This window comes from Tenrec ecaudatus, chromosome 2 (genome assembly GCF_050624435.1).
Source record: "Tenrec ecaudatus isolate mTenEca1 chromosome 2, mTenEca1.hap1, whole genome shotgun sequence".
Lineage (NCBI taxonomy): Eukaryota > Metazoa > Chordata > Mammalia > Afrosoricida > Tenrecidae > Tenrec > Tenrec ecaudatus.
Genome location: NC_134531.1, coordinates 57,178,020 through 57,202,022, shown reverse-complemented (window position 1 = coordinate 57,202,022; position 24,003 = coordinate 57,178,020). Strand labels below are relative to the sequence as shown.

Here is a 24,003-nt window from a genome sequence, read left to right as displayed (position 1 = left end):
TCAATTGATGTATGTACGACTGTGACAAGAGGTGTATGAGCCCCAATAAAAAGATTCATTAATTTTTTAAAAAGAAAAAGTATATTTGGAAACTGTGATAGTAAATGTTCTGATTGAACGCTGGAGTGATTTGATATATGTATTAATCGCAATTAATAAAGAAAAATGCTGACCTAAAAAAAGTGCTTCAACATGTTTCTGCATCTCAAGGATGCTGCAGGCAAGTTCTTTCAGTAATGCAACTGTCCTTGTCTTGTTAAGAAGCCTTCAAAACTTTCCAAAAAAGTCTAAACAGTGACTTTTAAGGGAATCCTTTCAGAGCAGAGACATGAGATCAGGATCTTTGGCAACTGTTGGGTGCATTCCAAAGGTATAATCTTGATCTGCTTTCTAGTATGGCACAGGAAAACCAGTGAGGCTTATTATGAAGAAGGATTACCAAAGTTTTATAATTGTGTTGATCAGAAAAAGATTAAATCTTACTCGATTCACCCTTCAGCTCTGATATTGCCTCTTCAGATTTCTTTTTGTTTCTACACCCCAAAGGACATTTCAAAGGAACATGACTTCAATCCCTAAAAGATGCTAAAATTACCACTTTGATGTGATATAATCAGAGTGCAGAATTCTTTGGGAAGGTTAGAGAAATGTCACCTTCATAAGTGGGTAGACCTAGATGCAGGATGCCAAGAAACAAGGGCTCCATATAAAGGGATTTCAAAATATCAGTGGATAACGTATCTTTTCCCATGAATTAAAAAAAATGTATAACCCATCCACACAAAACAACAACAAATATATCCTTTATTTTGTGGCCATCCGTATCTGAAGTGGTTGGTGGCCACAGAGCAGCCACGTGCACGGTGAAAGCTGCGCCCGCCTTGGCACTCCGTACAAAACCGCCAGTCAGTAACCCCACCCCGCGCCGGGGTGTCCGGGGTCCGTGTGTGTACTCCAGCCGGCATACCCCACCCCCTGCAGATTCAGGACCCACCCGGGCACCCCTCTAGGTCCAGTGGGCCAGACTCTCCCCCCTTCTCCTGGGAGGCACGCCCTGCACTACAGTCAGGCGGAACGCAGAGGATGCGGTCCAGCCTTAGTGCTCCACGTGTACCGCCAATCAGACCGGCAGCACGCTCAGAGGTCTCAGCCGGTAGGTGCCCGCCCCATCACTGCACTCCTTGCAGATCCGCCAGCCAGACCCCTCCCTGGGCCTCTTCCAAAACACCACCCGCCCCATACACGCGAACACCCATGGGCGGGGACACACGCATGCACACAGAGATTCCCACCCTGCCACACCGCTTCAGGCCTGCCAGGCAGAGGACCCAAGTCTGGCAGAGGTTTTTGCAGCGGCGGCACAGGAACCCAAGTCATTGGGGCTGCCTCACTGCATTCGCCCTTCTCCCTGCTCACTCTGTCCCACCCTTTGGGCTCCAAGCGGTGCGTCTGCACACCAGTCGCGGGGGGGGGGGGGGGGGCCCTCCCACCTGCCTACCTGAGGGAAGTGCCCCTAGCCAGAAATAGAGCACCCAACCCCCAACCCATCCCCTAAATACGCTACCCTGCACTGGGGCCAATACTTTCTATCAGACCGCAGCATGCACAGCTGCAAACAGCCCCTAAGGGAAACTAAACGTGACTGCAGCACAAACCACAGGCCACGGCGAGAGGGAATCCCCAGCAGGACAAAGGTGAAACACAAACCCTCAAGACAGTGGGCTAAACTTCTCAAAGAGAGAGCCCAGGAGTCTGAGACACCCAGGAAAATGGCACCAATGTACAACAAATCTACCAAAAGACAGAAAGCTGCTTCCACAGTTTCAACAAGAAAAGAGAAACAAAATTCAATGCCAGAGGACCACCTGGACCTAACAGCAGTCATAGAAGAGGCAGAGGTTGACCTACCACAGAAAGAAATCTTCAAAATGCTGCTTAGAGCCATACAGGACATGAGGGAAGCATTACACAAAAAGGATGAAATGATAGAGGAAATAAAAGCCCTGCAACAAAGGGACATGCAGGAGTTAAAGGGCGAGATAACAAAAACTAATAGCAAACTCACAGACATCACCAGGAGAATGGAGGAGGCAGAGAACCGCACCAGTGACCTAGAGGATTCGCAAGCAGAAATTAACAAACGTGAGAAAAAGTCTAACAAGTCCATCAGAGAAGCTGAAGAAAACTTCAGAGCTATGTCTGACGCTATGAGAAAGAACAACATCAGAATTATCGGCCTGCCGGAGGAATGCACATCAAGGAAACCAGCATCCAAAATAGTGATGGAATGCTTGGAAGAAAACTTCCCTAACTTAATGAATGAAAACCAGGCAACTATCCAGGAGGCCGAAAGAACCCCAGCAAAACTGGATCCCCAGAAGAAGTCACCAACACATATAGTTGTTAAACTGTCCAACTTTGAGGAAAAAGAGAAAATTATGAGAGCAGTTAGGGAAAAGGGGGCAACCACATATAAAGGCAAGCAGATAAGAATATGCTCAGACCTGTCAGCAGACACTATGAAGAAAAGGAGACAGTGGAACAGCATATTCTGAAAATTTCGGGAAAATAACGCAAACCCAAGAATACTCTATCTGGCCAAAATATCTATCAAAATTGATGGCGACGTGAGAGTCTTCCCAGATAAGGAAATCATCAAAAAATATGCTAAAAGGAACCCAGTACTACCAAAGCTCCTCACGGACCCAGTATGGGCAGAAGAACAACACTCACCAAGCACATACAAGAGACAGCCACACAGAACAACTCCACTCAGAGACCATCAAAGGGAAAACAGCCCACAAGATAGAGCTGGTTCAACAATAGGAAGAAGGCAAGAATGAACCAGAAACACACATATGCACAACCCACAGAAAAAAAGGGAGGTAGGAAAACATCCAACACAAGAGAGATAAAGTGACATCGCAGGGTCCACAGATAGGTGTAATAACCCTGAATATTAATGGTTTGAACTCTGGTCTTAAGAGACAGAGGCTAATAGACTGGCTTCGAAAACACAACCCCTCGATCTGCTGCCTACAGGAGACACATCTCAACAGTACAGATAAAAACAGGCTGAGAATCAAAGGAGGGAGACAATATCAGGCAAACTCTAATTCAAAAAAAGCATAGGTTGCAATCCTAATCTCAGATAAAACTGACCTCAAAGTGCAAACCATAAAAAGAGATAAGGATGGACACTATATAATGCTCCAGGGAGCATTACATAAAGAACCAATAAGCATTCTAAACATTTACTCACTAAACAAGCATCAGCAGAATATGTCAAGCAAACACTGCAAAGGATGAAAAAAGAAATCACAACCTCAACAATTATAGTAGGTGACTTCAATACACTGCTCTCTGAGAAAGATAGATCACTCGGAAAGAAACTCAACAAGGAGTCTAAAGATATAAACACTACAATTAGACAACTTGACCTGATAGATCTCTACAGAGCTCTCCACCCAAACAAAAAAGAATTCTCATTCTATTCAAGTCCACATGGTACAGACCACATACTAGGGTATAAGTTGAATCTACATAAACTCAAGCACATTGATATCATACAGAGCTCTCTGACCACTGTGCCATAAGATTGGAAATAAACAAAAGGAAGATAAAGAAATCAAGGGCAAACTATTGGAGAATGAATAACTCTCCATTACAAAAGGAGAGCATACTGGCACAGATCAGAAATGACATTAGGAAATTTCTAGAAAACAACAAAAATGAAAACACGACATACCAAAATGTATGGGACACAGCAAAAGCAGTCATCAGAGGAAGTCTCATAGCATCACATGCAAACATAAGAAGGAGGAGAGGCTTATGATTGATACACTGGCATAAAATTTAAAGCAACTAGAGCTGAGTCAGCAAGAAAATCCAACTAATAGTAAAAAGAAAAAAAATAATAAGAATTAGATGTGAGATTCAGGAGAGAGAAAATAAGAAAACTATGGGGGGAAAAAAATCAGTGCTGCTAAAAGTTGTTTCTTTGAACGGATAAATCAAATCAACAAACCTCTTGCGAATTTGACCAAAGAAAGGAAGGAACACATCTCAGTAGCAAGGATGAGGGATGAAAGAGGGAATATCATAATGGACCTTAGTGAAATCAAAAGGATAATTACACAGTACTGTGAAGGACTGTACTCCAATGAATTAAAAAACTTGGAAGACATGGATGAATTCCTGGAAAAACAATCCCTCCCTAGATTATCCCCAATGTCCATCAAGAACCTCAACAGACCCATATCAATAGAAGAAATAGACAAGACTATCAAAGAATTACGAACCAAGAAGACACCAGGACCAGACAGATTCACTGGTGAATTCTATCACGCATTCAGGGAAGAACTGACACCAATCCTACACAAACTCTTCCAGACCATAGAAAAAGATGGCAAACTCCCAAATTCCTTCTATGAAGCTAGTATAACTCTGATACCTAAACTGGGAAAGGATCCCTGAAGAATTGAGAACTACAGACCAATTTCCCTACTGAATATCGATGCAAAACCCCTTAACAAAATACTAGCCAAGAGAATAAAAAAATATATAAAACAAATAATTTACCATGACCAAGTGGGATTCATACCAGGGATGCAGGGATGGTTCAACATACGAAAGGCCATTAGTATTATTTGTCACATTGAAACGAACAAATATAAGAACCGCATGATAATATCAATAGATGAAAAAAAGCATTTGACAACATCCAACACTAATTCGTATTTAAGATACTCAAGAAGATAGGAACGGAAGGAAATATCCTCAATATAATACAAGCTATATATGAAAAATGAACAGTCAATGTGGTAGTCAATGGAGAAAAGACTAGATCAGTTCTTCTGAAAAAAAAAGACCAGATCAATTCTAGTCAAGGATGTCCCCTGTCCCCACTCCTATTTAACACTGTGCTGGAGATCCTAGATAACAACAAAAGGCAAAGAAAGGACATCACAGATATTCATCTGGGGAAGGAAGAAGTGAAACTATTGTTATTCGCAGATGATATGATTTTATGTGTGGAAAATCCTAAAAGTTCCACAAGAGGAGTACTGGAAGCAGTAGAGGAATATGGCAGAGTAGCAGTTTACAAGTACAACAAACAGAAGTTTAGTGCGCTACTATACACATCGGACAAGGACACAGAAGAGGAGATCAAAAAGGGGGTACCCTTCACAATAGCCAAACACAAATTGAAATATCTAGGGATATACCTGACTCAAAAAACAAATGATCTGTATGAGGAAAACTACAAAACACTATTAAAAGAAACCAAGGATGACCTCAACAAATGGAAGGAGATCTCATGCTCATGGATCGGCAGACTCAATATTGTAAAGATGTCAATTCTACTCAAGGCACTATATAAGTTCAATGCTATCCCGATCCAAATTCCAGCAACTTTCTTCAAAGAGTCGGAAAACAGATTACCAACTTCATATGGAGAGGGAAGAAACCGAGAATTAGCAGAGAACTCCTCAAGAAGAAGGACCAAGTCGGAGGACTTGCTTTACCCGACTTTAGCACCTACTACATAGCCACAGTGGTCAAAACTGTGGTACTGGTATAACGATAGATTTTCAGATCAATGGTAAAGGATTGGAAACCCAGAAATAAAATCATCAGCATACAGACAACTGATCTTTGATAAGGGGCCCAAATATAACAAATGGGAAGTGGATGCCCTCTTCAGTTCATGAGGATGGAAAAATTGGATACGTAGCTGCAGAAGAATGAAGCAAGATGCTTACCTCACTCCATGCACAAGAATAAACTCAAGGTGGATCACAAACCTTGATGTTAACCCCAAACTATTAGGGCCATCAATGAGGGAATTGGGACAAACCTGAGAACCTTGGCACAGGGATTACATAGGCTATTGGAAATCAGGAAGGACACCAAACCAGAAAAAGGCACAAATTGACCAATGGGACATACTAAAAATAAAACACTTATGTACATCGAAAAAATTTACCAAGAGAGACTACAGAATGGGAAAAGATCTTTACAATTACACATCAGACAAAGACCTTATTACTAAAATCTACAATACACTGCTAACCTACAACAAGAAAAAAACCAATTGTCCACTCAGGAGGTGGGCAAAGGACCTGAGCAGGAGTTTCTCAAGGGCAGAAATCCAAATGGCCAATAAATATATGAGAAAATGTTCCAGATCTCTAGCCATAAGAGAAATGGAAATTAAAACAACTATGAGATACCACCTAACACCCTCAAAGATAGCCCAATTCAAGAAATAAGAAAATAACAAGTGTTGGAGGGAATGCAAAGAGATAGGAACTCTTGTCCACTGCTGATGGACCTGTAGGTATGTACACCCATTATGGAAATAGATTTGACGATATCTAAAGCAGTTGGAAATTGAGCTACCTTATGATCCAGCAATCCCCCTACTTGGCATACACCTAGAAGAGACAAAAAAAAAACCAACAACAACACAAAAACCACGGCCTGACATCTGTGCCCCAATGTTCATCGCGGCACAGTTCCCAATTGCAAGGAGATGGAAACAGCCCAAATTCCCATCAATGGATGAATGGATTAAAAACCTCTGGTACATATATACAATGGAGTAATACGCATCCTTAAAAAGAAATGATGAATGCATGAAGCACATGGCCGCATGGGAAGAACTGGAGGAAATTATGCTAAGTAAAGTAAGCCAAGCACAAAAGGATAAGTACTACATGTGTCTGCTGAGGTAAGCTCAAAAAAAAAAAATTCAAAAGGGGCATATGGAAGAAGATGCTGTATACATACGACCCTGGGGTGAGGCCCAGGTAATATCGGAGGGGCCAGACTAACACTCAGGGATATATATGGGATACATATGGTAGCCCATTAAAAAGGAGAATGGAAAAGGTGAGTAGCCGGGGCAACAGGGCACTAACCCACACAGGGGGAGGGTGTTGATTGTGTATCCACAGGGAAAGAGAGACAAGACTTCAACCTGGAGCTCCAAGACAAGAACGCAACACAGACATGAAGCAGAGAACCGATAGAGAGGCCTGAGGAGCCAGCCCCATTACCAACTCAGTGTACAGCACCACCCTCCCCCCAAGAAGAATTCACTTTAGAGGACAGCACTGACGCTACAGCTCAAGAAGAGGGGAAGAGGGACTGGTCTGGTCAGAGCACACAGGAGCAAAGAAGGGCAGGTAGGGGGTAAAAAAAAGAAAAGAGTGATGCACATCCTGGCTCACGAAGCCCTGAGGACAATATTCCTGCTCAGAACAGCAATGCACAGAGATGACTACAGGGCCAGCCCCACCATGGGACACAGTGTTCCTCATTGACTCATAGCACCATTGGGGGCAACACTAGAAACACACAGCAGGAATTGTGCCACCCATGAGCTCACCATTCTGAAGCCAGCCTCTGGGGGCATGCAGCAGAGCAGCGGGGGGGAAGCAGAACAACGAAGTCCCCAGGGATAGAGGCAGTGTCAGGGCATGGCACCCCATCAAACTTGACAGGAAAGCACCTCTGAAGGAAATCAAACAGACCCTGAACTATTTATACATTTATGTGTGTGTGTGTGTGTTGTTTTTGTTGTAGCTATTGTTTTATTTTCTGTTGTTGCTTCATGGTACTCAACCTTGTGATAGTACATAGCACATCTACCTGGAAGGGATAGGCAGAATAAACAAGCCAGAAGAGAGAACAACGGGATGACAGTTCCGGGAAGACATCGGGGTAGGGGTGGCAGGGGAAAGGAAGAGGGTGTTAACAAGCCCAGGGACAAGGGAATAACAAGTGATCCAAAATCAATCTCAAGGAGGATGTGGGAGGTCTGGCAGGGCTGGATCAAGGGCAATGTAACCGAGAGTAATTCCTAAATCCCAAATGAAGGCAGAACATGATAGAGGGACAAGAGGAAAGTACAAAGAAACAGAGGAAAGAACTAGAAGGCAAAGGGTAGTCATAGAGATTGAAATACAGATATATAAAGATGTAAATATATTTATATATGATGAGGGGGAATAGATCTATGTACATATATTTATAGTTTTAGTATTAAGAAAACAGATGGACAGTGGGCCGCTGCTCAAGTAGTCCCTCAACACAAGAACACTTTGTTCTAACAATCTGGCAGTCTGAGATGCTCACCTGCCTGGCACGATCGCTGATGACAATGGATGCACAGGCAAATGTGGTGAAGAAAGCTGATAGTGCCCAGCTACCAAAAGATATAGCACCTGAAGCCCTAAAGACCTGAAGATAAACAAGCAGCCATCTAGCTGCGAGACAACAAAACCCACATGGAAGAAGCACACCGGCCTGTCCCAACTTGATCGCTGAGGACAAAGTGGGTGCATAAGCAAAAGTTGCAAACAAAGCTGATGGTGCCCGGTTATCAAATGATATAGCATCAGGGTTCTTAAAGGCTTGAAGGCAATCAGGCGGCCATCTAGCTAAGAAACAACAAAGTCCACAAGGAAGAAGCACACCAGCCTACCCCGACATGTATGCTGAAGACAAAGCGGGTGCATGGGCAAGTGCAGTGAAGAAAGCTGATGGTGCCCAGTTGTCAAAATATATAGAATCTGGGGTCCCATAGGCTGGAAGATAAACAAGGGGTCATCTAACTGAATAACAACAAAGCCCACATGGAAAATGCACATCACTCTGTGAGATGAGAAGGCATCAAGAGGATCAGGTGTCAGGAATCAAAGAAAAAAAATCATAGCACTGTGAATGAGGGGGAGTGCAGAGTGGGGGCCCAGGGCCCATCTTGGGGAAATTGGACATCCCCTTGCAGAAGGGCTGTGGGAAGGTGACGAACTAGTCAGAGTACAGTGTAGCAACAATGAAACATTCAATTTTTCTCTAGTTCTTGAATGCTTCCTCCCCCCACTATCATGAACCCAATTCTACCTTACATAACCGGCTGCCCGGAAGATGTCCACTGACACGGATAGGAACTGGAAATATGGGGAATCCAGGACAGATGAGCCCCTCAGGAACAGTGGTGAGAGTGGCGATATTGGGAAGGTGGAGGGAGGGTGAGTGAGAGAGGGTTAACAGATGACAAGGTCTACATGTAACCTCCTCCCTGGGGGACGGACAGCACAGAGCTGGGTGAGGGAGACGTCGGCTGATGTAAGATATGATAAAATAATAATTATTTATAAATTATCAACAGCTCAGGGGGAGGGGGAGCAGGGAGGGAGGGGAAAAATGAGGAGCTGATACCAAGGGTTCAAGTAGAAACAGGTGTTTTGAGAATGATGATGGCAACATATGCACGAATGTGCTGGACACAAATGATGTATGTACAGATTGCAAAAAGAGTTATATGAGCCCCTAATACAATGATTTTTTTAAAAGGGATTCGAGCGAAACTGCTTTTATGAAAAAATTCATTGTGACCAAAGAGAATCTTCCCAGACAACACTAATGGGTGCAATAACTCAGAGTGAATTGCTAGATGCTTGCCTACTGGGGAAAATGATAACTACAAAAGCTCTGCCTGGCGGAGCTTGTTTGTGTGTGTGTGATTGTACCCCCTTACATGAATATACACATGTAGTCTCCTTCAATAAGAGGGCTCCAAAGTTTTTAGAAATTTTGAAAAAAAAAAAAAGCTAATGAAATTTGCCCACAGATTCTTTGAAGTGCCCTTGTATCTATTTAGTGTCTTTAGTAATCAAGTACACTTACATTTATTGTATATGAAAACAACAGGGAAATACCATTTCACGCCCATTAAACAGGCAAAAATATAATTGGGAAATAGCAAAGTGTGGCAAGATCTGGGCCCGTTTCATACATTATGTGAATTGTAAATTGGTGCTGCCTAGGAAAGTAAAAGTAGGGCCTCTGGTGGCGTAGTGGGTTACACATTGGGCTCCTTATCACAAGGTCCGCAGTTCGAAACCACTGTCAGCTCTGCAAAAGAAAGATGAGGCTATCTACTCTCATAAAGATTTACAGTTGTCAGACAACCCAGAAATAAAACCATCAGCATATAGACAATTGAATTTTCAATAAGGGCCCAAAAATATCATGTGGGATGTAGTGCCCTTTTCAACAAGTGGTGCTGGGAAAAATGGATAACCACCTGTAGAAAAATGAAGCAAAACCCTTACCTCACCCCCTGCACAAGAACAAACTCAAGGTAGATCACAGATCTAGAAGTAAAATCCCAAACTATCAGGATATCAATGAAGGAATCTGACCTCTCCTAAGAACCTTGGCGCAGGGAATACATAGGCTAGCTTCAATAGGGAAGAGTACACACACAGGTGAACCTGAAATCGACAAGTGGAATATACTAAAGGTAAAACTCGTGTGTTGAAAGACTCCACCAAGAGAGTAATAAGAAAACCCACAGACTGGGAGAGGATTTTTAGCAATGATACAACAAAGGGCTTATTATTAAAATCTACACTACCCTTCTAGCCTGCAAAAGGAAGAAAACAGTTAACTTCCTGAGGGAGTGAGCAAAGAACCTGAACAGATGTTTCACTAGGGAGGAGACCCAAATGACCAAAAAGTATATGAGAAAATGCTCCCGATCTTTATCCATCAGAGAAATGTAAATTAAAACAACCATGAGATACCAAATTACCTTCTTAGTACTACCATGCCCTGTGATTAAAGTAAATGGTAAACTACAACAACCCAATCCTGACAGGGCATCTAATGACCCAGACCCCTCAGGAATGAATATTTGGGTCACTCCACCAGGCAAAGAACCACGGCCAGCTGAGGTGCTGGCTCAGGCCAAAGGTATTACAGAATGAGTAGTAGAAGGCAGTTCTACCTATCAGTTAGGACCACATGATTAATTGCAAGTGCGAGGTTTGTGATTGTCAGTTTATTTTTTTATATATGTGCTTATTGAATAGCTTTTCGTCGTTCATGTATGATGTACCAGATACAATTAGATTCTGTATGTTTTCACTTATATGTATGATAGCTGTTTGATGTTAGGTGCAAGTGTGATTTCATTAATGTCTGGAAATTATATATTGTTAAAGAATTGTGTACAGGTGCCAAGTTAGCAAGGGGTGGACTGTGATAAGTAGGTTTACTGTGCCAACCTGGCCAATAGGAACATGTGGGATTAATAAAGTCACAGTTTGATTGGAGGGCAAAGAGATAAATGGCTCGGCAAGCCCAGCCTGTCTCTCTCTTTCTCTCCGGTGATCCGAGCAGCATGCTGCTGCTAGTTCTATACCCCAACTTGTGACCTACACTATCTGTGAGACAGTCTACATGTGGATCTTATCGCTAGTGCTTGAGGTTCCTTAGAGACCTGCTTTGCTATGCTGCTGGTGTATATATATCACTTGAGCTAAGGACTGTCAGATCCTGTCATCTAGCTAACAACTGTTGGTGACCCAACCTGCTATTTGTTGCCTGTGGCCGGACTGCCTGCATTGCCCTATGGAAGACTCAGCTATCTGTTTCCTTGACTTTGGACCCAGCTACCTTCATGAGTTGAAGGACTTCCAGTATATTAACTTTTTATGGAAGTGAGTTGAACTGAGCCCTCTGTACTGCTGTGTGGAGTAATTAGCTGTTACATTTCTTTATGCTGTACACACACACACACACACACACACACACACAGTCATAAGTGTACTGGTTTATTTCTCTAGCAAATCCTATCTAACACGCCATGTTACACCCTTGAGGATATCCCAAATGAGAAAATAGGAGAGCAACAAATGTTGGAGGGGAATGTGGCCAGATAGGAACTCTCTTCCACTGCAGGTGGTCTTGCAGATACATACAGCCTCTGTGGAAAGCCATCTGACAATATCTAAAACAAATGGAAATTGAGTTACCTTAAGACCCAGCAATCCCTCTACTGGGCATATACCCAAAAGAAGTCAGAAATAGATCACCACCAGTCATCTTCACTCCAATGTTTATTGTGGCATAATTCATAATCATAAAAAATTGGAAACAACCTAAATTTCCATCAATAGATGAGTGGATTGGAAAACTCTGGCATATACACAATGGAGTACTATGCATCCTTAAAAAGCACTGATGATGCTATGAAGTACATAGTCTCATAGGAAGAGTTGGAGGAGATTATGCTAAGCGAAGTTAGCCAATCACAAAAGGACAAGTAAAACATGACTCCACTGCGGTAAGTTCAAGCAGCATAGTGAGCATAGAGAAAAGCCACTTATTTTACATCACACAGGTTGAGGTACAGGCAATTGAGCAAGGGACAGAACAAATCCAAGGTTGTTATTCCAATATAAAAATGGAGAAAATGAGAGAAAGAGAAAATAGAAGAAAAAAAAGAAGAGCGAGAGAGAATGGCACTGGGGGAGCAGGGCACTAACTCACTCAGGGGGAGGATATTATTTATGTCTCCACAGGAAAGGGAATGTGCATGCAGACCTCACTACAGCACACCAGACCTTGCTTGGCGTAGCCACGTGGAACAACTCATGAACACAGAGGCTATGGGGCTGGCTCCAATTCCAGATATACTGACCCCTCCCTAGAAGTATGAGCTACATAGGACCACACAGGGTGGGGCGAGGGGCCGGCCTCACTCGCCCACATGGGAGCAAATTAAGAAGGAAAAAGAGAGAGAGTGGCTAGACCCCATTCTAGCACACCAAGCTGGTAAGGCACAGAGAGGACTGTAGGCCCAACAACAGCTCGAGACATGATGGTCCCTCGCTGGAACATACTGCAACAGAATAATACAGGGACAACTGTGGGGAGTGAGCCAGGTCTGACTCCCCCACAGTGGAGAGAACCAAGAAGGAAGCATAACAGATCAACAACAGGAGCAAAGCCACGAAGACCATGAGGAGCCCCTAACATAGACTTCAGGCTAAGAGGGGCAGTACCTGGAGCTCCCCAGGGCCAGTGGGGAAATAGTCATAAAGGTAGGTGGACAGACCTGGAATTATGTATGGATTTTTCCCTCTTTTTATTTCTCCTTTTGATCTTTTGTTTTGTCTTCATTCTTGTTGTTTTGTCTTCCTATATAACATAGGCATGAGAAGCAAGGCCAAGGAGAAAGCAACGGGCCTGACAGATCTTGAAGGACTTGGGGGAGGAGGAGATAGGAGGGAGGTTGTGGTGAGCAAACAATGCCATGGACAGGGGAGCAGCTAGGGAGTTAAAACCAATGGCGAGGGGGGCATAGGGATTTTGGTGGTATTGGAGCAACAGTAACCCGAGAGGAATTACTGAAAAGCAAAAGAAGATAAGCGTGATAGTGGGGCAGTAGGAAGGTGAAAGGAAACAGAGGAAAGATCTAGGAAGCAAAACCATCAATAGAGGTAAAAACAGTGGTGTACATATGTAAATATATTAATTCATAAAGAGAAAGGTATTGGCCTATGTACATATACTTATATGGCAATATATTAAGGAAGCAGATGGATTTGGGGCCTCGACTCAAGCCCTCCCTCAACGCAAGAACACTTTGGTCTAACAACCTGACATCCTGTGATGCTCTGTCCCCCAAAACAATTGCTGAAGACATAATGGGTGCATAAGCAAATGTGGTGAAGAAAGCTGATGGTGCCCGGCTATCAGAAGCTATAGCACCTGGGGTCTAGAAGGCTAGAAGGTAAACAAGCAGCTATCTAGCAGGGAAGCAAAAGAACCCACATGGGAGAAGCACACCAGTCTGTGTGATCATGAGGTGTCAAGGGGACCAGGTAACAGGTATCAGAAGACCCAAAACAATCATATTGTTGAGAATGAGGGATGTCAGAGGGGAGACCCAAAACCCAATCTTAGACAAGTGGACATCCACTCACAGAAGGTTCACAAGGAAGGGGCGAGTCAGCCAGGGTGCAGAATATCACTGAGGAAACACACAATATTCCTCTGGTTCCTTGAGGCTTCCTCCCCTCACACTCAGTTCTACCTTACAAATTCAGCTAGATGAGAGCATGTATACTGATAGACAGGACAGATAAATCCCTCAGAAACAGAAAGGGCAGTAGTGATACCATGCGGGAAGGGGGAAAGTGGGTGGGAGAAGAGGAAGAAAAGGGAGAACTGATAGCAACGATTGAGGTATAATACCCACCTCTGCACCTGGCCCCGAAGTTAAAGAACAACAGAAACTTGGGTGAAGAGAGACAGTGGTTGGTGTAAGGTATGAAAATAACAATAATTTTTAATTTATCAAGGGTTCACAGGGGTGGAAGGGGGGCAAGACGGTAAAAAAGAGGAGTTAATACCAAGGACTCAAACAGAAGGAAAACATTTAGAAAATGATGATGGCGACATACATACAAATATGCTTGACACAACTGATGTATGGATTGGCATATGAGCCTTAAGAGCCCCCAATAAAATTATTTTAAAAATAAATAAAAGAGGGATGATTTTTCCCCCAGTCTTGGCAACCCCAGAGGCTTGGCCACCCACAGAGGCTACTCTGTCCTATGGCGTTGGTCTAAATCAGAATTTACTTGATGGCAGTGAGTTGAACTTAGAAAGATGATTCATGGCCCTTACTTACCAGGAACAGAAACTAACTCTGATGTAACCCCCAAAAAATGTTTGTAGAAAAAGCCTGGAGAAACTTATAGGAAGGATGTCCTCAAAGGATGGATAGCAGGCTTGGAAAGACAGGCACAAAAGGAGGCTAGGCTGACAAGCACTGCTAAAGCCATGCCTGGTACCCTCTAGCAGCCATCCTTACCAAGGGTACACACTAGATAGTAGGAATGCTCCCCACCCCAACTTCTTTGTGTCACCAGCTTCCAGTCCAGCAATTCTATTTCTACGTATTGTTAACTGTTGTCCAGTTGGTTCCTGACTCAGGGCAACTCCGTGCATGACAAGACTGGCCTGCTAATATCCAGAGGGCTTTTTTTTACGGGCTGATTTTCTGGAGTAGATTGCCAGGTCTTTCTTCCTAGTCTACCTCCATTTGGAAGCTCTGCTGAAATCAATTCAACATCAAAACAACATGCAAACAATGGGTACTAGCTGTGTATGAGGTGTATTGGTTGGATATCAGACCCGGTTCTCTTGCAAGAATTCTACCAAGAATTGACCATCCATGCCTCGTCTTGTATGTGCTTGTTATGTAGCACTGAGTCAACCCTAGGGACTCAGCTTGAGAGTAGAACGGGCCCATAAGGCTTTCCAGTCTTGTACTCTTTAGAAGAAGGGTCCCTGGTGGTATTGCGGCTTTTCAGCGAAAGGTGGGAGGTTGAAAATGCACCAGTTGCTCTTCAGGAAAACTTGAGGTTGTCTGTTCCTGTAAAGATCCACAGTCTCAGAAACTCCATATAAGGTCACTATGAATGGGACTGGACTCGATGGCAATAGGTTTTTGTTTTCCAATCTTTCTGGGAAGAGACCATTAGGTCTTTTCTTCTTACAGAATGGCGGGGCAGGTTTGAACCACCAACCTTTTCCTTAGCAGCTGAGTACTTAACCACTATGCCACCAGAGTTTCTCTCTCTCTCTCTCTCCCCCCCCCCCAATTTATATAAGCCTAGCAATTCTCCATGGGTAACAGAAAACATGTGTGCATTCATTTCCACATTGTCTCCTAAAGAGAAAAAGTGGAAGCCGCCTAGATCTGCTGGGTAGTAGGTAAACGAGAAAATTACACTATGGACGCCACTGCCACTAAGTGGATTCCAAATCACAGCGACCCTCTCTGAGACGGTAAGTATTTTACAGGAACAAACAAGTTCCTCTTCCATGGAGCAACTGGTGGGCTTGAACTGCCAACCTTGCAGTGGGAATAAACTCAAAAAAACTAATCTCACTGCCAGGGGTAGAAAGTCTTTGAGTCCAGTGGCGTTGTAAGCATCTCAGCCCTGGCAGGGATCTCTCTGTGGCTACTCCAGCTTCAGAGGTCTGATTGTGTCCATATGGCTTGTCTTCTGCAGTCTTAGTTCCTTTTTGCCTCAAAAAATCCTTGATAGAATTGTCTAAACTGGTTTCCTCCCATTTCTCTCTTCATACTTACTGTGAAACCTCACTCCAGTCACGTCACTGCTTCCAGTCCTCCAAAGCTGATGTCTTCAAGGTCAACCAATGATGTGCGCTTTGCCCAATGGAGGGTCAATTTCCAGTCCTCGACTCCAGCATTTGTAGTAGGTGATCACTTCCTCCACTCTAAAATGTTTTCTTCTTTTACAGGATAGTTTGTATTACTGTTCAGCAAAGACTAATTCCTCTAACCTTCCTGCGGGGGTGGGATATGTGTCCTTCCCCTTCTGATGCTGGACCTGGCTATGCGACATGCTCTGTCAGTGGACTATTAGCCAACATGCTTTGAGCAGAAGCCTTCAATCTGGCTTTTGCATTCCAATGACCTCTCCAGGGGGCTGCTGACTTTTCAATTTGGGCTCCAGATTTGAGCTCAACTTGCAGCTGAAGTGGAGTCACCCAGCTGAGCATACCTCAAGTTCACTGAATTGCAGCCAACCAGCAGATGTTGGGCATGAGGACAGATCTATTGCTACAAGCTATAGAATTTTGGAATGATTTGTAATGTGACATTATTATAGTAAAATTAACATTTTCCTTGGGGGGTAACTTTTCTGCTCAGTGGCAACTTCTTCTAGCTTCTTTTTCACCAGTTCTTCCTCTTCTCCCTCACCATTTATTATCAGAGTGCTCCATCACACACACTTTCTCTACTCTCACTCTCGTTTTGCCCTTAGCCATGCGTACAAATTTAAAATACCAACAATCCCCATTACCTATGGATTCTGTTTCTAAATTCACCTACTTGATAAGATTTCTGTCTAAGCCCTAAAGCAATACTTGGGGGTCTTTTGTGGACACTGGTGGACATGCACAGAACAGCAAGAAAATTTGAGCCATTCGCCCAGAATACACATTTCTAGCTCAGGTCAAACCAGAAGCTCTGTCTCCTCTCAGCTCTCATTCAGTGTCCATTCAGTGTTCTAATGGTTGTTACGTCCCATCGAGTTGGTTCTGACCCATAGCTACCCTTTGAATTAAGCAGAACGAAACACTGCCTGGTCCTCTACCCTCCTCATAATCGCTGCCATTGATTGAGTGCATTGTGGCAGCCACCACGCTAATCCATTTTGCCCAGCGTCTTCCTCCTTTTCACTGCCCCTTCGCATCACCAAGCATGATGTTCTTCTCCAAAATTGGTCTCCTGATAACATGTCCAAAGCACATGAGATGAAGTCTCACCATGCTTGCTTCTCAGAAGCGTTCTGGTTGTACTTTTTTCCAAGAACGATGTTTGTTCTTTTGGCACTCCACAGTACTGCCAATATCCTTCACCAGCGCCATAATTCAAATACATCCATTTTTCTTCAGTCATCTTTATTCAACGTCCAACAATCACATGCATATGAGGCAACTGAAAATACCACGGCGTGGGTAAGGGGTACCTTGGTCCAAAAAGTGACATCCTTGCTTTTCAACGTTAAAAGAGTTCTTGTGAAGCAGATTTACCCAATGTAATGCACCTTGGTGTTGTAATGGGTTACATGGTGTACAGCTAACCACAAGGCCAGCACTTTGAAACCAGGATACAGATGAAGTTTGGAATTTCAATAAAGAATTCCAGTCTCAGAAACCCACAGGCGCTGTTCTACCCTGTCCTAGAGGTTGCTGTGAGTCAGCATTGACTTGATGCCAGGGAAGTGTTCTAGTTAGGGCTACATTTTTCACATTTTTGTTGTTGGCTTTGCTGTTTCAAAAGGTTTAAGGATAGGGCTGGAATGTTGTCCAGTGTTCCTATGCTCAAGAAAGCTGTTCTCTCTCTCTCTCTCTCTCTCTCTCTCTCTCTCTGTGTAAGTTGGGTCTTTTAAGGAACCTCTGGGTGAGTTCCAAAGTTCCAACTAGCAGGCAAGTGCCTAAGTCACTGTGCCACCCAGGGACTCCTTTTATAAAACCTGTTCCTGTTGGTGTGTGTTACTGAGGAAATTCCAAATCCATAACCACAATGAACTAGAATGGATGGTGTCATTCAGAAGACTACTCGCCAATTCCTATCACTAACTTAGATCTCTCTCCTGCACTCCAGACGCACTCTCTTTATTCTATTCCCACCCGGCTATGTAGGAAGCATCTCTAATGTCAGAGGAGTGTCAAACAACTCCTGACCCAGCCTCCTCCTCAACTGTGTTCTCTTGTAGTCACCCTCTTCGTAGCAAGGGGCAACTCTTTCCTGCCAGTTGCTCAAGGCGCATACTCGAGAGTCACTTTGACTCTTCTTTCTCACACCCCACTCCCTATCCTTAGGAAATCCTGTTGGCTTCACCTTCAGATGATATTTTGATAACTCAACCATTTTTTTTCCGCAATGCAAAACCTGATCCAAGACGCCTTTACTTGTCACTTGGATTTTGCAAGAGCCTCGTAATTACCTCTGTTTCTGCCCTGCCACCCACCTTCTCCACCCTCACTCTGCTCTCAGCAAAGCCACCAGATGACTCCTTTGAAAACGTGAGTCAGATGTCGCTACCTTTCTCAGACTGCTCCCCTTAATTCTTACCTCATTTCTTTCTTCTGCCCTCGCTCATTTCCCTCCAGTCACTTGTTGCTACTCTATGTGTGTGAGCAGGCCACGTAGGCTCATGCCCCAGGGTTTTTCAGGCTTGTGTTTATCTCTGATTGTAATGTTCTAACCCAGGGAGACAGAAACCTGTCACATCATGTATTCACAAGCTGGGCTCATATGCCTCCTTGTGTGAAGGCCCACCCACATTAAAAAGGCAACTTACCTTCCAAAGCCTCTACCTCCATCTCGTCTATGTTCCGCAGCATTGACTTACCCATTTGTTCGCTCTCATCCCCAACTTAATGAATGTACACTTCTGTCTTTCTGGTGCATGTGTTCTGTTGTCCTGGAGCATTGGTAGCATAGTGCTTACGAGTTGGTCTGCTAACTGCAAGGTCAGTAGTTCAAAATCACCAGCTGCTTCAAGGGAGAAAGATGCGGCTTTCTACTCTCATAGAGTTACAGTCTCAGACTCTCACGAGCATAGTTCTCCCCTGTGCTATAGGGTGGCTAATGAGTCGGCCTTGACTGGTGGCAGGAACTTTGGTTTCCAGTTTGGCTCTGTTGTCCGGTGAAACCTCTGGATTTGGGACGCTGCTGGTGGCAGTTGCTGCCGCTTTGGCTCGAACTCATGGCCTGGCAGCCATAGGCATAAAAGGATGAGACATTGCACCTGACCCCCAAGTTGGCCATCCTCAAAATTACTGTGTTGTGGCCCATTTGTCGAGGCTATGTGTCAGTCCATCTCATGGAGGGTTTTCCTCACTTTCCATGCCAGGATGTCTTTTTCTAGTGATGGTCCTCTGCTCCTGATGTGCCCAAAGTAGCCAAGATGAAGTCTTACCATCCTTCTTTCTAAAGTCCTTACTGGTTGTATTTTTTTCTAAGATGGATTTGTTCATTCTTTTGGCAGTTCAAAGTATATTCAATATCCTTTGTCTACACCACCATTGAAATGCATCAATTCTTTGTTCTTTCATTTTCATTGTCCAGCTATGAAACGCATAGGAGACGAAGGAAAAGACTGTCTGGTTTAAGGCAGGGGAGCCTTAGTCGTCAAAGACGTCCTTGTCTTTTTAAGCTTTAGAGCAGTCGTTTGCAGCAAACTTGTCCAATTTGATCCGCCATTTGATTTCTTGAGTGGTGCTTCCGTAGGTAGTCCAGTTAATTGTTGATTAATCACTGATAACTTCCATTTTATCTTCCATTTATCAAGAATGTTGCCTGTCAACAGTCCATTTATGAGCATTTTTGTTTTCTTCACATTAAAAGCAGCACTCAAATATCTGTTGATTGGATCCATTTGAACTTCAGCATGTTTTAATTTGCATAAAGACATAGATTGTGCATGTGCATCCATGGGTAAATTATGACTGGTTCAAAGGTAAAGAATCCTTAAGCAACTCTCTCTAATTATCAAGGAGTTTCCCAAATTTATAGAACAATTTGCTTTACTATGAAGACAAAGTTCATTTAGAAGGAAGGAGACATGCAAAGTCATTATTTGCCTTGTCTATAAGATTTTTCAAATTTGGACCTTCAAATTCTATTTATTTATTTATTTAAATTTCCTTTCAACGGCTACTAGCAGGCTTAGCAAAGGCATCAAGTGAGGACCAAGGTATACTTGACACAGACCATAGTATTTTCAATCATCTCATAGGCATGCAAAAGTGGGACATTGAATAAGGGAGACCAAAGAACAAGCAAAGCCTTTGAATTATGGTTTTGGCAAGGAATATTGAATCTATCATGGACTGACAGAAGAACAAACAAATCCGTCTGGGAGAAGGACAGCCAGATGTTGGTTAGAATTGAGGATGGCAAGACTTCAGATGGCATATCTTGGACATTTTATCAGTCAGAACCAGATCGTGGCGAAGAGCATCCTGCTTGGTAATACAGGAAAACAAGATCTTCGTTGAGATAGATTGCCACCGTGCATGTAAGCCACAGGTTCAAACAACAGTTGTGAGGGTGACCCAGGATCAGGCAATGGTGGTTCTGTTGCACATAGTAGTCGCCATGGATGAGAATCGACTTAAGGGCATCTATGAGTTGGAATCGACTTGAGTGAGTGAGAACAACAAATATATTCCGAAATTTACAGGAAACATCGAAATGTGCTTGTTCATTGATGTGGGATTAGGCGACGGCAGGCAAACCCTGTGTGAGAAAAATATGCTTCTGCTTGTTCTCCCAACCCAGGCATTCCCTTTATCCCGATTCCAAGGTTAGAACACACAGTGAGCCCCCTGGTGGGGCAGGGTATTTTTTCAGGTTTCAGGTCCCGAAGCAGTGCTTGGTTTTGTTATTTATTGCTCTCGGTTTTGCCTGTTCTCTGGACTCCTATTTTGCCTTCTGGTTATACCATGATTCCAGAAGGTACCAGTGAATCAAAGGTTCTCCACCAGACAAGGTCAGGGAAACGGAAAGATGGAAACACTGACCACCTGTATACACATGCGGCGTCCCCATCCCACCGCCTCAGCTCAATTGACTAGAGAAGCCAGTTTGCGAGGCTGGCTGCAGTCACACAAGGTAAAGCCGCTCTGAGCGCCCTCCAATCTCCATACTTACAGCACCGCATATTCCAGTGCCTCCACTTTCGCAACAAGCAGGGATGATGCTGATCTGGGCCCCGTGGTTCGCGGAGTTACTCTGGACTTGCCCTGTGTGCCAGCCCTTGACTTTTGGGGACGAAAGAACCCCTCCCTCAGACTAGCTTCCAGGAGGAGGCAATCCCCTTCCTGCCCTTTGCAATGCCCCCCACCCGCCCCCCAGCCTCCCCCTCAGTCAGGGTTTTCCTCATTTCCGATATTCCTGCATCTGAGTCATAACATGATTTTCACACTGTTTATGTCAAGTTGCAAAGACCTCAGAATGCCCCGGTTGCTCCGGAAAAAAACCAAACCAAATAAAAAAACTGTCCTCAGTATTCTGCACAGCCTGGTGTCCCCAGGCAGCCAGCATCCCTATGCCCCTGGCTCCGTGGGGCGGGGGGCAGCTGGGAAGCCCGAGGCCCCCGCGCCCGGCCCGGCCAGACGTCGGCTCCTCCCTCCCGTCCCCCCCTCACCCCGGCGGGTACCTGGCGGCGGGGCGGCGGGGGCGGCGCTGCGTGGCGTCACGCGGCAGGCGGCCGCCGGGTGGGTTGGCGGGCAGGTGACACCCCGCCTGCCTCCTCCCCTTTCCCAGCTTGGTCTGCGGCCGGGGCAGCAGGGGCGGCCGAGAGCAGCTCCGCGCGCCGCCCTCGCTCGTTCCGCGCGCTCCCGCGCCTGGGCTCCTCGGCGCCGCCGGTGAGTGGGGGGCTCCGGGGCCAAACTTTTCCCCGGCCGCCGGAAGACGCGGCGGGGCACGCGGCCGCCCCCGGGAGGGCGCGGGGCGGAGCCGGCCGGAGGGGGCGAGGGGGTCGGGGCCGAACGGCCTGGTCTCGGTGGGCGCCGAGACAGGTGGCTCTTCCGGAGGGCGGACGCCCTGGTCGGCTGGGCTCCGGGGCACCGGGCTCACCTGCGCCCTCGCCACCCGCCGCCGCCCAGCATCCGAGAGGGCGGGCCGGCCTGAGCCGGCGGCGGGAGCCTCCCCGGGAGCCCAGCCCTGGCGGGCGCGGGCCCTGCGGGTCCCAGAGGGCGGGGCCGAGGTGGCCGCAGGGTGGGCCCGGGGGCCCGAGCCCCGGACCTGCTTGACCTTGCCCGCCGAGGTCACTTTTCCAGCCCGGGGATCCCGCCCGCCCGCAGACGCGCTCCGCGCCGGCTTTTCACTTGGTCCCGGGCCGGGCGCTCGCGGGTCCTCGCTGGAGGCCGGAGCGTCGCCCGGCGGAGCCTCGGGGAGCGAGCGGGGCGCTGCCTCTGGGCTGGAGGAGCCGCATCCCGCCGGGGTGGCTGCTGCTGCCAGGGGCGGAGGGCGATGAGTCCATAGCCGTAGAACAGGTCGTGCGGGAGATGGAAAAGCCTGTTGTTTGGTCTTCCTAGGTTTCCTGCCTTAGGAAATGGGCCTCCCCCCGGCCCCGACCCCGTAATCAGCACGGATTCAAAGCCCTTGCCCGCTCTCGGGGGAAACTCCGGCAGGAAAAGGATCCCGAGGCTCCACGGCCCGCGTGGCTGGGGGGCAACGGAGGAGCGGTGGGGGGCCGGCCGGGAGCCAGCGGAGCCCTTTCTCGCTGTGTGCTCGGTGTCCCGTGGAAAGCAGGGTCGCTTCACCCTGTCTCCCGCACCTCAGTGCTGCGGGAGGGGTCGGTGTGAGGTGGCCGCCCCCGGTCTTCTGGCCGCACACTTGCTTATTCATTCCCTGAACTTTGTAGAGTCGGCTTTTCCCAAGCAATCGCCCCAAGGTCAGCGAGAACGGAAACGGTCTCCCCCTGGCTCCTCGGGCAGACCTGTGTCCTGGGCTTGTGTGCCAGCGGCTGTTCAAAGTACTTGATTAACCCTTTTCCTCCTGGTCAACCAACCGGTGGTAGGACTCATAATGGTAATAATTTCAGAGGCGTGATCATAATTTCCCCATTGGAAGGATGAGGCAACCGAGGGGAGAGGCGTTAAGGCCCACACCCGTAGTAAGTAACAGAGGTGCCATTCAAGCCGGGGGTGGGGGGTGGGTGGGTGGGGGGCTCTGCTCCGCGCCATCCAGGCCCTAGCTCTCAAACACCAGGCTTGTCCCCTGCCTTGCTGTACTTTCCTGAAGTCCTGGGCTGCTCCAGGAAGACTCTTGCGAGGTGTAGTCAGTCCTTCAGCCTCAGCCCCCAATTTTCCCTGCTTGTGTGGTTCCTCTGCTCCAAGTTCAGACTTTTTTTTTGGGGGGGGTGTTACTATTCTATTTTATTAACGATCTCGTGGGCCCTTAAGGAACTCCTGAACCTTGTTCCTCTATGTGTGCTTTAACTTTAGTGGTACACCTGACAGTGCATGAGACAATATTCTATTCGGCTTGTCCTGCTTTGTCCCAAAGCATCCCCAGAGATCTACTAGGTGCCCCACCACCATTCTCCTCACCAGGGCTCAAAACTCAGTGGCCCTATCATATCGGGCCCCACTTGCTATCAAGGCATCTTCTCCATTCGGCTTTTAAACATTCTTTTTCCTTCTGGCCTGCCTCAGTTTCCCCTCTGAATATGCCCTTCACCACACTTCCTCCTTCTCCTCCTGGTGCTCCCCACCTTTGAAGACCCATTGATCACTCACTATTGACCTTTTTCAACTGGGTACTTACCTTCCTTGGGAGGGCTACTTCCTTGGGAGGGTTTACTGAACAATTAAAAACAACTTAGACATTACATCTCCAGGCCTTACAACAGATAATTGCTTGATAAATGTTTGGGGAGGAGGATGAAGATTTGGAGTTTTAAAGCCAGGTTGACAGGATGTTGCAGCATTTGGCTGCAGTGGATATGGGGGAGGTGGGAGGCCTTAGAGCAGAGGAAGGAGCAGAAAGTCCTGCTGGCTGCATTGCTGCAGAGAGGAAACAGCCACCCCAGAGGGAGCCTCATGGGACCACTTGTTGGCAAAGATGGAGGA

At 46.0% G+C, this 24,003-nt stretch overlaps 1 protein-coding gene across 1 annotated transcript in view; it reads left to right on the top strand.

The window, feature by feature from the left end:
* The first annotated feature begins 21,702 nt into the window (after positions 1 to 21,702).
* The window catches only part of ELOVL7 (ELOVL fatty acid elongase 7), a 110,780-nt gene continuing 108,479 nt past the window's right edge, over positions 21,703 to 24,003 (top strand). Inside the window, exon 1 of the mRNA XM_075541061.1 lies at positions 21,703 to 21,792. The gene's annotated coding sequence lies outside the window, so the exon portion shown is untranslated. The remainder of the gene's footprint in view (positions 21,793 to 24,003) is intronic.